Source organism: Protomyctophum bolini (genome assembly GCF_963924005.1).
Source record: "Protomyctophum bolini genome assembly, chromosome: 5".
Lineage (NCBI taxonomy): Eukaryota > Metazoa > Chordata > Actinopteri > Myctophiformes > Myctophidae > Protomyctophum > Protomyctophum bolini.
Genome location: NC_137866.1, coordinates 35,708,887 through 35,721,190, shown reverse-complemented (window position 1 = coordinate 35,721,190; position 12,304 = coordinate 35,708,887). Strand labels below are relative to the sequence as shown.

The 12,304-nt window shown below is 47.2% G+C and overlaps 1 protein-coding gene across 4 annotated transcripts in view; it reads right to left on the bottom strand.

Moving 5' to 3' along the window:
* agrn (agrin) overlaps positions 1-12,304 on the bottom strand; it is a 347,396-nt gene that overhangs the window by 244,491 nt on the left and 90,601 nt on the right. The gene's annotated exons all lie outside the window — the stretch shown is intronic.

The window sequence follows — 12,304 nt, the reverse complement described above, 5'->3', positions numbered from 1 at the left end:
GCCATGTTTGTGGGTTGGAAGCCGGCAGGGAAAGGTGAGCTCAGTCGCTGCATTAGTGACCCCTACAGGTTGTCACCTGCATGTGAGGGAAAGTACTGTATATTCCTCCGCATGCTTTATTGCGTCCTCCTGGTGAAACTCCTACCCTGTGAGGTGAAGAGGCGGCTGGCTGGTGACTCCATGTGAATCGGGGTAGACATGTGGTTGTCTACACACCCTCCCGAGACCAAAAACAGTAGAGGTCGGCAGTGACAGGAACTTGCCCATCGGGGGGAATTGGCATACATTCGGAGGGGAAAAGAAGGGCATTCTGTCACACAAGGAATGATAAAGTCTCTTTCACGATGTGGATTACCACGACGTCTCCATTTATCTGTCATGTCTCTGACATGTGAGACGGGTAGGCTCATGCCCGCTGGCGTCGCAGGCAGCAGCAGTGAAATCCAAAGCCTCATGGCGGTGTCTGCCCCTGACCACCGCATACATGGGCTTGTGTTAGATTCAACGGCCAGAGCACAGAGTCCTGGCTGTGGAAAGCAATCCCCGTGTCTTTGTGAGTGAGTGATGGAAAAAAACTAAAACCCATCCGCGCAAAACAGATAGAAGAGGGGGCATGAGGAGAAAAACATCTGGCACGAATCGATAGTGAGCTGCACGAGGGTGTCGCCATGTATTTTTCAGCCTGGCTTTACACTACCGGCTAATGTCACGTGCGTGTTCGTGCGTGTACGTGTGCGTGTGTGTGTGTGTGTGTGTGTATTACATTACTTCTGAGGGCCGTAAGTACTTGTGTCCCCACAAGTGTAGAATTTGAGAAACGGTGCAGGACAATTGTCCTGGTCATCACAACAAAAACGATTTTTAGAGTTATGCTTACATTTAGGATGAGGCATTTGGAGTTTAGATCTAGTGGTATATATGACTTAGGTGCTTGACACTGGCACGCAACTAATTATACCTCAGGTTTTAGAGTTAGGGTTAAAACATGTACTGGATTTTTTTTTTGGATAAAATATTGATGTCCTCTTAAGGGTAGTATTACAAACGTGTGTGTGTGTGTGTGTGTGTGTGTGTGTTGTGTGTATGTTGTGTGTGTGTGTGTGTGTGTGTGTGTGTGTGTGTGTGTGTGTGTGCGACGCCTCAGACTGTCATTATCTCCCCGCTCGGCCCTCTTCATCCTGATCACCCCGTGTGCGACAGCCCAGACTCAATCACGGCTCTGGAACAGTACGTGCTGTCAGCTCGTCCGTCATCCGCAAGTGCCGCAGGGAGGAATAGATGCTGTGGTATAGTGGGGGGGGATTTGGTCGAGGACATTCTTTTTTTCGGGTTGGGGGGGGGTGCTTGTAGCAGGTACTAGCGGCGTCATCCTCCTCATCCATAATTCACGGGGTAACAAAGTGATAAACGAGACGCGGGGAGACGAGCAGGTACGACAGATCACGGAAAAAAACACAACATCAACGAACGGACCAAAAGGTGTGTGTGTGTGTGTGTGTGTGTGTGTGTGTGTGTGTGTGTGTGTGTGTGTATGTGTGTGTGTGCTGGCAAGGACGTGCACCCGCAGCGCCGCGGGCACCCTGCGGTGAATATTAATCCAGGAGGTGATCAACATAACAACAAGGGGTGGACGTGGGGAGGGTTGGGTGTCACAGCTCTCGTCCTTATGCCCGATTTATACTTAGTCGATCTAGATTCTAGATTCTTCCATGTGCACGAGGCTGTGGCTCAGGAGGTAGACTGGGCTTCTTGGAGTCGGAAGGTTCCCGGTTCGATGCCTAGCTTTTCCTGGCTGGGTGTCGGAGTGTCCTTGAGCAAGACACCTAACTAGCTGCTCTCAATGAGCAGGTTGGTGCCATGCATGATGTCCGTCGCCAAACTGGGATTTCTTTTTCTGAGAAAGGCACCATATAAATGAAGTCTATAGAGCACGGCCACAGCACCTCAGTGACATACCAGGTCACCAGCCGGAACCATAAAGCTCCAGCTTTGTCCTCCTGATTCTCTGGTGGCTCGAGGCAGATAGGGGCAGAACCGCGGAGCGTCACAGCACAGCACCACGTTCAGGAGTGAATGAACACAATGCTGAGCACGGTTGGTATGTCATGCCATATTCATGCTGCCCCAATCTTGGCGCAGCAACGGGGGCTGAGTGATTGCCCTGTTGCTACGGCAACGCGGCATATTCAGAAAAAGAAGGGAGAAAAAAAAAGCGGTTTGAAAAATGGTAATTTGCCGGATTTCATTTTGAATACCAGTGTGCAGCGGAAAGAAGGGATAGGGGACAGAATGAACGTGTATGTGGGGGTGGGTGGGGGGGTGGGGGCGAGAGAAACAGGCAGAGAGAGGAAACAGATTGGTGGTGGTGACGAGTGAGAGAGAGACAGAGAAAGGCACACATCACTCAAATGATAACGGCGCAATAGACAATTTGGGTCACTTCTGTCACACTGTATGTCTACGAGGCAAACGCCTCATTTGACTGCCATTCATTTGACTTCCATCCCAACACACCTGCACGCCATTTGCATTCTGTCAGCTCCAACCTCTGCTCTTCACTCCTCTGCGTGACGTGCCTCTACATTTCCTGCATAAGGCGACAGCAAATTTGAACATTGCTGCATTGACGAGCCTTGCACGGGTTGCGGAGTGCATCGAAAGCCAGCTTCTTTTCCAATCATTGGCGTCATCATTATCGTGGCCCTGTCCCAGGCCTCTCTGCCAGTCTCAGGTTTCGGCAGAGACCTCTGAACCTCTATCCCCCCACAACGTAGCTACAGCGCTTCTTGATCCAATCCAGATTCTCGGTCACCTCATCGACCCCTTACGACCTCTCATTGCCAGTGGAGGCCTCTGGGGACAGGGTGGGGGGCAGATCCTATGTCTGGCGTCTTCACAGCAGCAGCTTTGGGTGTGTGTGTGTGTGTGTGTGTGTGTGTGTGTGTGTGTGTGTGTGTGTAGGGGAGGGTCTTGCCGGAGTAGCGTGTCGCTGTTCCTGGAGTGGACTAATGCTGTGTCATTACTACACCTCCTCCTTATTACTACTCATTATTGCCTCAATCTGCCAGGCTAGGCAGGGCTGTACATGTCTGAGTGAGTGAGTGTGCGTGTGTGTGTGCGAAAGGAAGTGGTGGACCTGTGATCAAGGATCTCTAGGACGAAGCCCCCCTACCCCCTAAGTGGAAGCGTACAGAGATTGAAAGAGAGAGAGAGAAAGAGAGAGACCCATTAGTGATGAATTATGTGGAGTGTAGTGGAGGGTAGTGATTCATAGTTTGTCTCACACCTAAAATAGCCACACCGTTAGCTGGTAGTGGAGTATTTACTGTAAATGAAGCATAAGAGAGGGAAGGCAGCAGGATGTGTCGGTGGAGCCATTTAAGGATTTTTTTCCTTTAAGATCCATTTCAAACTGCCGTTATGGCTCCACCTCACCCGCACTCCACAAAGATGTTCTCCTAAATGAAATAATAATGGTTGTGTTGCTCTCGAGTGCAATTCCCGTGTGTGTGTGTGTGTGTGTGTGTGTGTGTGTGTGTGTGTGTGTGCGTGCATGCGTGCGTTGTGCATCCTCCTGTCTGCGTTTAGGCCTATGACAGGGCTGGTATGCTCTGATGACTGCAACTAAGTGCTCTGCTTTGTGGGTTGTGCATTGTTAAAAAACACAAACACACAAACGGTACATTTTGTCGACTGTGACGGCTAAATTTCACTTTGCTTTTCGAGGTGAACCGCCAGTGTCGTGGACTCGCTGGAAGCAGTCTTTTGAGATGTTTTCAATACAAGTAGAACGTTGCCAGATCTGCGTAGGTTCTGCACACAGATCAGTCAATCTATACGACAACATTTGCCCAGGTTTGTAATGGGACATAAAGGGAAACGGTGATTATGATGAGTTGATGTGCAGAATCTGCTTTACAGGAAACAAGCCACCGTTTGAGGAGAAATAATTAATAAATACAACCAGCCCGCTGGGCTCCCTGGTGGATTGGGACCGCTTTTGAAACAATTAAATCACACACACACAAACATAACGTCTCAGCGATACACACATCACACGTTCACATGCATGCAGGTAATCACATCTCAAGGGGAAAGTGAGAGAGAGAGAGAGAGTGTGAGTAATGGCTGGTGGTGGGAGAGGTGGGAGCCAGGTGCTGCCAAGATAGAGGAAGAGAAAGAAAGGAAGAGAGAGAGAAAGGAATTGAGCAGTGTAACCCACAGGACCCAGCTGTCAGAGTGCAGCAGTGTGTGTGTGTGTGTGTGTGTGTGTGTGTGTGTGTGAGAGAGCGTGCATTCGTGTCACATATCTGGAGACACAAACGTGGCATGCATGCCCGCACACACAAACACACACACACACACGCACGCACGCACACACACACACACACACACACACACACACACACACACACACACACACACACACACACACACACACACACACACACACACACACACACACACACACACACACACACACACACACACACACACACACACACACACACACACACACACACACACACACACACACACACACACAGTTGGCAGGTCTGGGAGTTGGGTTGGTGTCAGTCTCTCTCCGCTTTCTACGTGTCTAAAATTTGGAAGGGGGTACATGCGTTCTGCGACAGCCCCAGAGGGAGCTCTGCTGGCCATGTTGGGGGGTCTGCCTGCCTGTCTGCTTGGCTTGCTCCATCCACTAGCCACCACCCAGTCACCGAGACCCAGCTGGATCAACTCTGGCTCAGGCAGAACTACCGCTTCCTCTGGAGAGAGGACAGACGCAGCCCTGCCTCACACTACCAGGCCAGCACTTGTTGGAGGATGCTGCACGTTGTTCCACAGACTAAGATGGGAGTGCAGTGATTTCCCCCCTAAAACATGATCATAAGGTAGTGATTATACTTATTTTTTATTTATTTTTTAAGTGTACAGAAAGTCTTAAAACAATGTTTTATGTGGCCACACCCACCAGTTCATTAAGTATACCTGGTTTTCACCTTAGCACCACCCACCTGAACTTAAACCTCGCCCACAGCTGTGTGTTGTTATGATAATGGGGGAGGGGTTAGGGGAGGGGTCAGGGTTATGTCGTCACACAAATTGTTTATTTTCGATTGGGCCTTTTGACTCAAAGGCTTTCAGCTTCAGAAACCAAAAATACACATGGAAGACCTATTTGAATATTCTAACCACACCTGGGGGTTTATTTGAATAATGTTAACTCCATAGACACATACAAAAATCACAGCAGCTCAGTAATGTAAATTTATACAATATAACTAGTATATCTGCAGGTGTTGGAGGTGGTTTCCCTACTCTTCCACTGAGACATCAGACATGTAGACACACTCTGTTGTCAGGTAGGACACCTTCTGGCTGAAGCTCATTATATGCAATTCCCTCTTGAATCAATGGTACACGCAGGAGACCCAGGTTCGAATCCAGGTGTTGCAATTAACAATTAACTCTCTCAATAGGGAGAGGGCATAAAATATATGGATTGAAACTTTAACGTATACGTCACACTTTCTCACATGGTACCGAAATTATTTAGAGACTGAGTCAGACTGACTCAAGAGTAAACCAGCCTTCAGAGTTCTAATCTCTGCCCAGGCCTTTGAGCTGCTGGTCAATAATGTTAACTCATTCAGCATTTTTTCCCCCTGTGGTGTCTTTTATCAATAAAATGCATTATAGCAATCTGGACTACGATATATGGACCATATATAACCCGGGCAAGCTCAGAAAACCCCTTTGGAAGAAACCGATCACACCGGTAGTGAGCACTGTGTGAATCTCAATAGTTTCCTCACCGATAAATCACTTTGGAATGTGGTCAGTGATTCTGAAGAATTAACACAAGGTTACAGTCAGGGGGGTTGTCTGGATCAGACTTGCATTAAGGAAAATGGGCAAACCCTTATTCATCTCCACCTTGCTCCTTCTCTCAGCCACTCAATCTTTCTCCCACTCCCTTTCTCTCGCCGTTGTCTTCTTCCTCTCCACCCCTTGCCGTGTCTATGGAGTACCGGTATACCTCTTGCAGCCTCACCCCCTTTGCACTCTCTCACATTCTCTCTCTCTCGCCTGCCTCGCTCTCTCGTGGATTGCACCCTCCCATCGATCAGCCAATCAAGGCCCTAATAGGACAATGTAATACTGGGTGCCCAGTGAGAGGAGGCCGGGGCGAGAGAGTCACGGAAAGGTCTGGAATATTGAAATGAATGAATGACTAAAGCAGTCCTCCTCCTCCGAAAGAGAGAGAGAGGAAGAGAGAGAGTGTGTCTAGGGAGAGACCAGAGGGGCACTTTCCGAGGAGAGAGAGAAAAAAAGGGTTATAGTCTCCCAGAGAGTGAAGGGGCACAAGAAATAATTCACTCAGAAATCAATTTCCATCACCTCCATTACCGAACACTGATGGACTAAGGAGAGAGAGGGAGAAAGATAGATGAGAGATGTGGGAAAAGAGAGATGGGGCGAGGAAGAACAATTTCCCTATACAGCAATGTATTTTTCTACCCGCTTCCTTGTTTCGCTGCCCACAACGTGTCCACTGTAGAAAAACTGCTAGCTAGCCACAAAAGGACATCTGCAGTCGATCGTGATAAAACAGTTCAACCTAATCTATACAAAGTTGTATATGAAGCCCTTATATAGGCTTAGTCTCTCTCCCATTTGTTTTCCTAAAACAACAGGGCCGAGTTAAATGGAAGACACTGCTCTGTGCATCCACATAGGCCACTTAATCCATAAATGACGTAAGGCTTCCGCTAACTAGCGCTAGCTTAAGACGTCAGGGGCTACAGTATATTGATTGGCTGTGTGCAAAGCTTCGGTCTCGAGGCAGGTGTAGCCACCTTAAAACATCCCTCTAATTTAACGGTGCATCTGGCAGCGGTAAATCAGAGGCAGAGAGCTTAAAGATCATCGGGGGTTACCACCCGTCCAAAAAAAGCTCAACGTGCGTCGCACTTTAGCCCAACCCATCCCCTCTCTCCCTCCGTCACGATCTCAACCAATTCCCTCCAGCCCAGCCCTCATTACCAACCAGGAGAAGCGGATCTGCTAAACTGTGGTGGAAGAAATGGATGGAAGCAGAGGGTATTATATGAGACACAGAGACAGAGAGGTGATGGCTGGCAGCAAAGGCACTGCCGAGGCTTTCGTAGGTCAGTGTAAATGTTTAATGCTTTATGCTGATGAGACAACACTCTCTTGGGGTCTTCAGAGAGATGTGCTCGTGCCGCTCATTCTGTTAACCCCTCCCCACCCCGCCGTCCAGCCCGCCCACACACAAACACACGCACACCATTCTTCCTGAGGCCTTAGTAAGGCGCCCATTTCCGAGATTTCCCCGTTCTTTTTTAAACGTGACCTCTGGGCACGCCAATTAAGCAGGTATGTGACAGGACAGTCAAATGTGCCAATTAGGCCGGTCTCCCCTGTACCCCCACCTGTCCCCTTATCCCCTCTCCTCCATCGCTCTCTCCAGGCAGCACAACCCCCTAGGCCCCTTAAGCCGTATTTATACTCAGTGGCGCAAGGGTGTCGTGCGCCAAAAATAGCCAATCTACAAGCTTACGTGTCACGCTGCAACGTGATGTGTACTTGTAGATCAGCCATTTTCACTGCACGACACTAAACTAAATCGGCTAAATGGATTTTTTTATCTGTCTATCTCTCTAATGCCGCTCCAATTCCCGGGCTTCTTCACATCGAGATAGCGAGTCAAAAATAATGTAACTTTAATAGGCGCTCTTTAATATTCCATCAGAAAGCCGGGTGAGGGAACATTTTGCTTTGAATACACATAATCGTTTGGCCCACAGTATACACACAATAATTGAAAGAGTCTGATAACAACATTGCCTTGTTACGTGCGCCACATTAAGGAGCCAGGAGATGGATTAGTACTACACGACAGGCAGGATAGCAACTCAACGCACGTTCCTAGATTCAGCAAAGCAGCCACATAATGGCCTGTTTATCTTATGAATTAGGGAACCATAATCAATTTTTTTAAATGAAGAATGTGGCTTGCCAGGGGGCACGTTCACCTCATAAATAGGATGCGGCGCTAACTAAAACCCTGACCAATTTATCCAATTCGCCGTACAATGGGTTATGGCTTAATTTCTACAAGAATGGGAGTGCGCGCTTGAGGAAATGGAAATGTACAATTTCTTCCTGAGTGTTCATTTTAAATCTGAAAATGTAAAAATGGACTGTACTCAGTGTTCAATGAGCCCAGAGGATATGGGAGGATCAGGACTGCTCATCTGAGGAAAACAACTACTGCTTGTGCATTGGTGGTGCGTTTATACAGCATAAGAGAAAGAAATAGAGTCCGCAACACTGGTAAGGAAAAACTCAGATCCACTGATTTATATACTGTAGCATATCAGCTTTCTCCAACACTGGTAAGGAAAAACTCAGATCAACTGGTTTATATACTGTAGCATATCAGCTTTCTCCAAAGCAGTGGTGGAAAAGGTATTCAGATTTGTGTCAAGTGCAGTACTTGATGTAAAGGTACTTGACATCAACACACTAGAGGCACTAGACTAGAGAATGAATGCTTTCATAAAATGATTAATAATCAAATGCTAAATTGGGCATGTCATTATAGGTGAAATGTTTAAAAATATATGAAAAGAAATGCCAAAAATCACAACTGTATAAGCTCAATTCAACTATTTTGCACAAGATATATTATAAAACAACATGAATCAGTTAATCGATATCACTTTCTATTCGCTTAGAACATAATTGCCACCCGGCGACGCACAACAAGGGTGTGCTTGAATGCATTATTTCCAAACCTTCTGCTTTTATGGGGCGTTAAACTGCAACTATTGGGTGCTTTACAGTGGCTCCATGAAGACCATATGCTCCAAATGGCTGCACTCTGGCTCCGTAGCAAACAAACCTTCCATCTTCCGTACGTGAGACGATAACTCGCCGCGACAGAGAGGTGTCGACATCTGAATCCACAACTGTCAGTGACGTAATTGGTATCAGGGGAATATATGATATAGATTGAGTAGGACGCTGGAATGTGTTGCAACAAGCGCATGCATGCAAACACACACACACACACACACACACACACACACACACACACACACACACACACACACACACACACACACACACACACACACACACACACACACACACAAACACACACACACGAGGCACTTGTGTTACCGTAACTCCAGGGGGTGCTTGGGTTTATATGCAGTCGTATCTCATATCGTCATGCTCTGAGGGCAGATACGATCCATTACACCATGATTAGCATAGCACAATATGCACAGGGTTATTTCTGTGGTGTTTGTGAAGGATCCAAGGCCTCACGTCACTGGGAACTAGTCATCAACCAGGCGTTCAGAAATCTGTGCCTACCAAATACGTCTAGGGAAATACATTCAAGAACACTGCACAGTATGATGAACCATCCTAAAGACTTTGCTTCTGCAATACTGCTCGTTATGACATTTCCGGATTGTTTTCACCCAGTTTTAGCAATTACATTGAATTAGACAATGAATTACTGTAACTGTCAAATGTTTTCTTTGTGATTATTCTTTTGATTACTTTTTGGAATACGTTAATCTGCAAGTGTTTGTTTTTGTTTTTTTGTATATATCAACGAATCGATGTGGAAAAACGTTCAGTGTCACAAAATTCACAATTCACAATGGGCCGTATCACGATGCACATTATTCCTTCAAATAATGCCTTTAATAATCGAATATATTGATTCGTTGGATTAACGGTTGCATCCCTGCATGGAATTTAGATGGGGATCTGGCATATGCATGTTGACTTGACAAACAAGATTGTAAACGTACTGTACACAAAGCCCTGTTACAACCAATGAGTGCCTACGACGTACTGTACTGTAGAGGTCAGGGATGGTATAGTCTCACATAGTCACACCTTTCACAGCTCCACCCACTCCGCAGGCAGAGCGTAGGCGGAGCTGTGGAGAGGCTGGCTATGTGAGACTAGGGGTGGTATGGTATGGGGTGTGTGTGTCTGTGTATGACACTGTAGGGGTGAGGGATGCTATGGCATGGGGTGAGTGTGTGTGTGTGTGTGTGTGTGTGTGTGCGTGCGCGTGCGCGCGTGCGTGTGTGTGTGTGTGTGTGTGTGTGTGTGTGTGTGTGTGTGTGTGTGTGTGTGTGTGAAGGAACAGTCTGTACGTACGGTGACCAGATGTCCCCGTTTCAAGCTGGGTGCCCTTATTAGTCCAGAGAAATACCTCTACATTTCAGAGCCTAAAACACTCAAATGTTTATGATGTTCTGTTCTGTTGAAAGGTGTGCAACAGGTAAGTGAATGATAGTCTTTCATCCTGATGAAAACCACCAGGTGAGAATTAAAACTATAGTCACAAGGCGGGCTTATAGAACAGCCACTGTCAATGTGCGACACTGCCGTGCAACCAAGCATGAATTCCCCGTCCTGGAAGAATAGGGGGGTGAGGGCTAATAGAGGCCTCGCCCCACCCACTACGTCTGTCTCATGAGGCTGGCTGTCCTGAAGAGGAAACAGGGGCGATCGGAGCAATTAGTGGGGGCAGGACAGGGTGGGGAGGGTGGGGGTCTTTGTGATGAGGTGGGGTGGGGGAAAACATTTCTGGGTCATGGGCTTGGGCTGTCTTCTTAATCGTGCGTGTGCGCGTGTGTGTGTGTGTGTGTGTGTGTGTGTGTGTGTGGGGGGGGAAGTGGTTTTCACACACCAGATGGGACCCCCACTTACCATGGCCCTGGAGGACACACACACGCACATACACATATATTCCAACCACACACACACACACACACACACACACACACACACACACACACACACTTCCCCCAATTCCAGCGCTCTCTTAATATACAGTAGGTGCGATCATGGGTGAAACAGATTATATTACCATAACCTAGATATTTTAATCCACGAGACATCCCCCATGGCCCACTGGGTTACAATGGGAGCACTGCCCTGGGCAACACAATGGCCCAGTACAGCAACCCACTGTACTACAGTAGGCCCAGAGCCATCAAGAGTTACCATATTGAGGGGACAGAAACCGAGCATGCAGCCTGAAAGGGGGACAAGCTGGAGTTGGAAATACATTGTTTTCAACTATAAGAGCAATTTTAGGCATGTGTGCAACATGACAACTGTTCCCATTCTCAATAGAAGTCTATGTAGAAGAGCCGCCATTGGACTGGCCCCATGAAGTGAACACAGTTTTTGTAACACTGTCTTACTCTATGGCTCTGGGTACCCATATAGTAGGCCAACATATATGGCCAACCCACCGTCCTATAGTACATCATCCCACTGTCTTATAGTACACCATCACACTGTACTGTAGTACACACCACCATCACACTGTACTGTAGTACACACCACCATCACACTGTACTATAGTACACACCACCATCACACTGTACTATAGTACACACCACCATCACACTGTACTATAGTACACACCACCATCACACTGTACTGTAGTACACACCACCATCACACTGTACTATAGTACACACCACCATCACACTGTACTATAGTACACACCACCATCACACTGTACTATAGTACACACCACCATCACACTGTACTGTAGTACACACCACCATCACACTGTACTGTAGTACACACCACCATCACACTGTACTGTAGTACACACCACCATCACACTGTACTATAGTACACACCACCATCACACTGTACTGTAGTACACACCACCATCACACTGTACTATAGTACACACCACCATCACACTGTACTGTAGTACACACCACCATCACACTGTACTATAGTACACACCACCATCACACTGTACTATAGTACACACCACCATCACACAGTACTGTAGTACACACCACCATCACACTGTACTGTAGTACACACCACCATCACACTGTACTGTAGTACACACCACCATCACACTGTACTGTAGTACACACCACCATCACACTGTACTGTAGTACACACCACCATCACACTGTACTGTAGTACACACCACCATCACACTGTACTATAGTACACACCACCATCACACTGTACTATAGTACACACCACCATCACACTGTACTTAGTATACCATCACACTGTCACTAGAGAGCTGCAGAAACAAGAGGGCTGATGCAAGAGAATCTTTCACTGGATGTATACAATATTTAAAATGCCAGAGCATTTTGACTGGCTGTTCCTCCAAATTAAAGATATGGGTGCATGCACTCAGCATCTCTGATAAAGATATGGGTGCATGCACTCAGCATCTCTGATA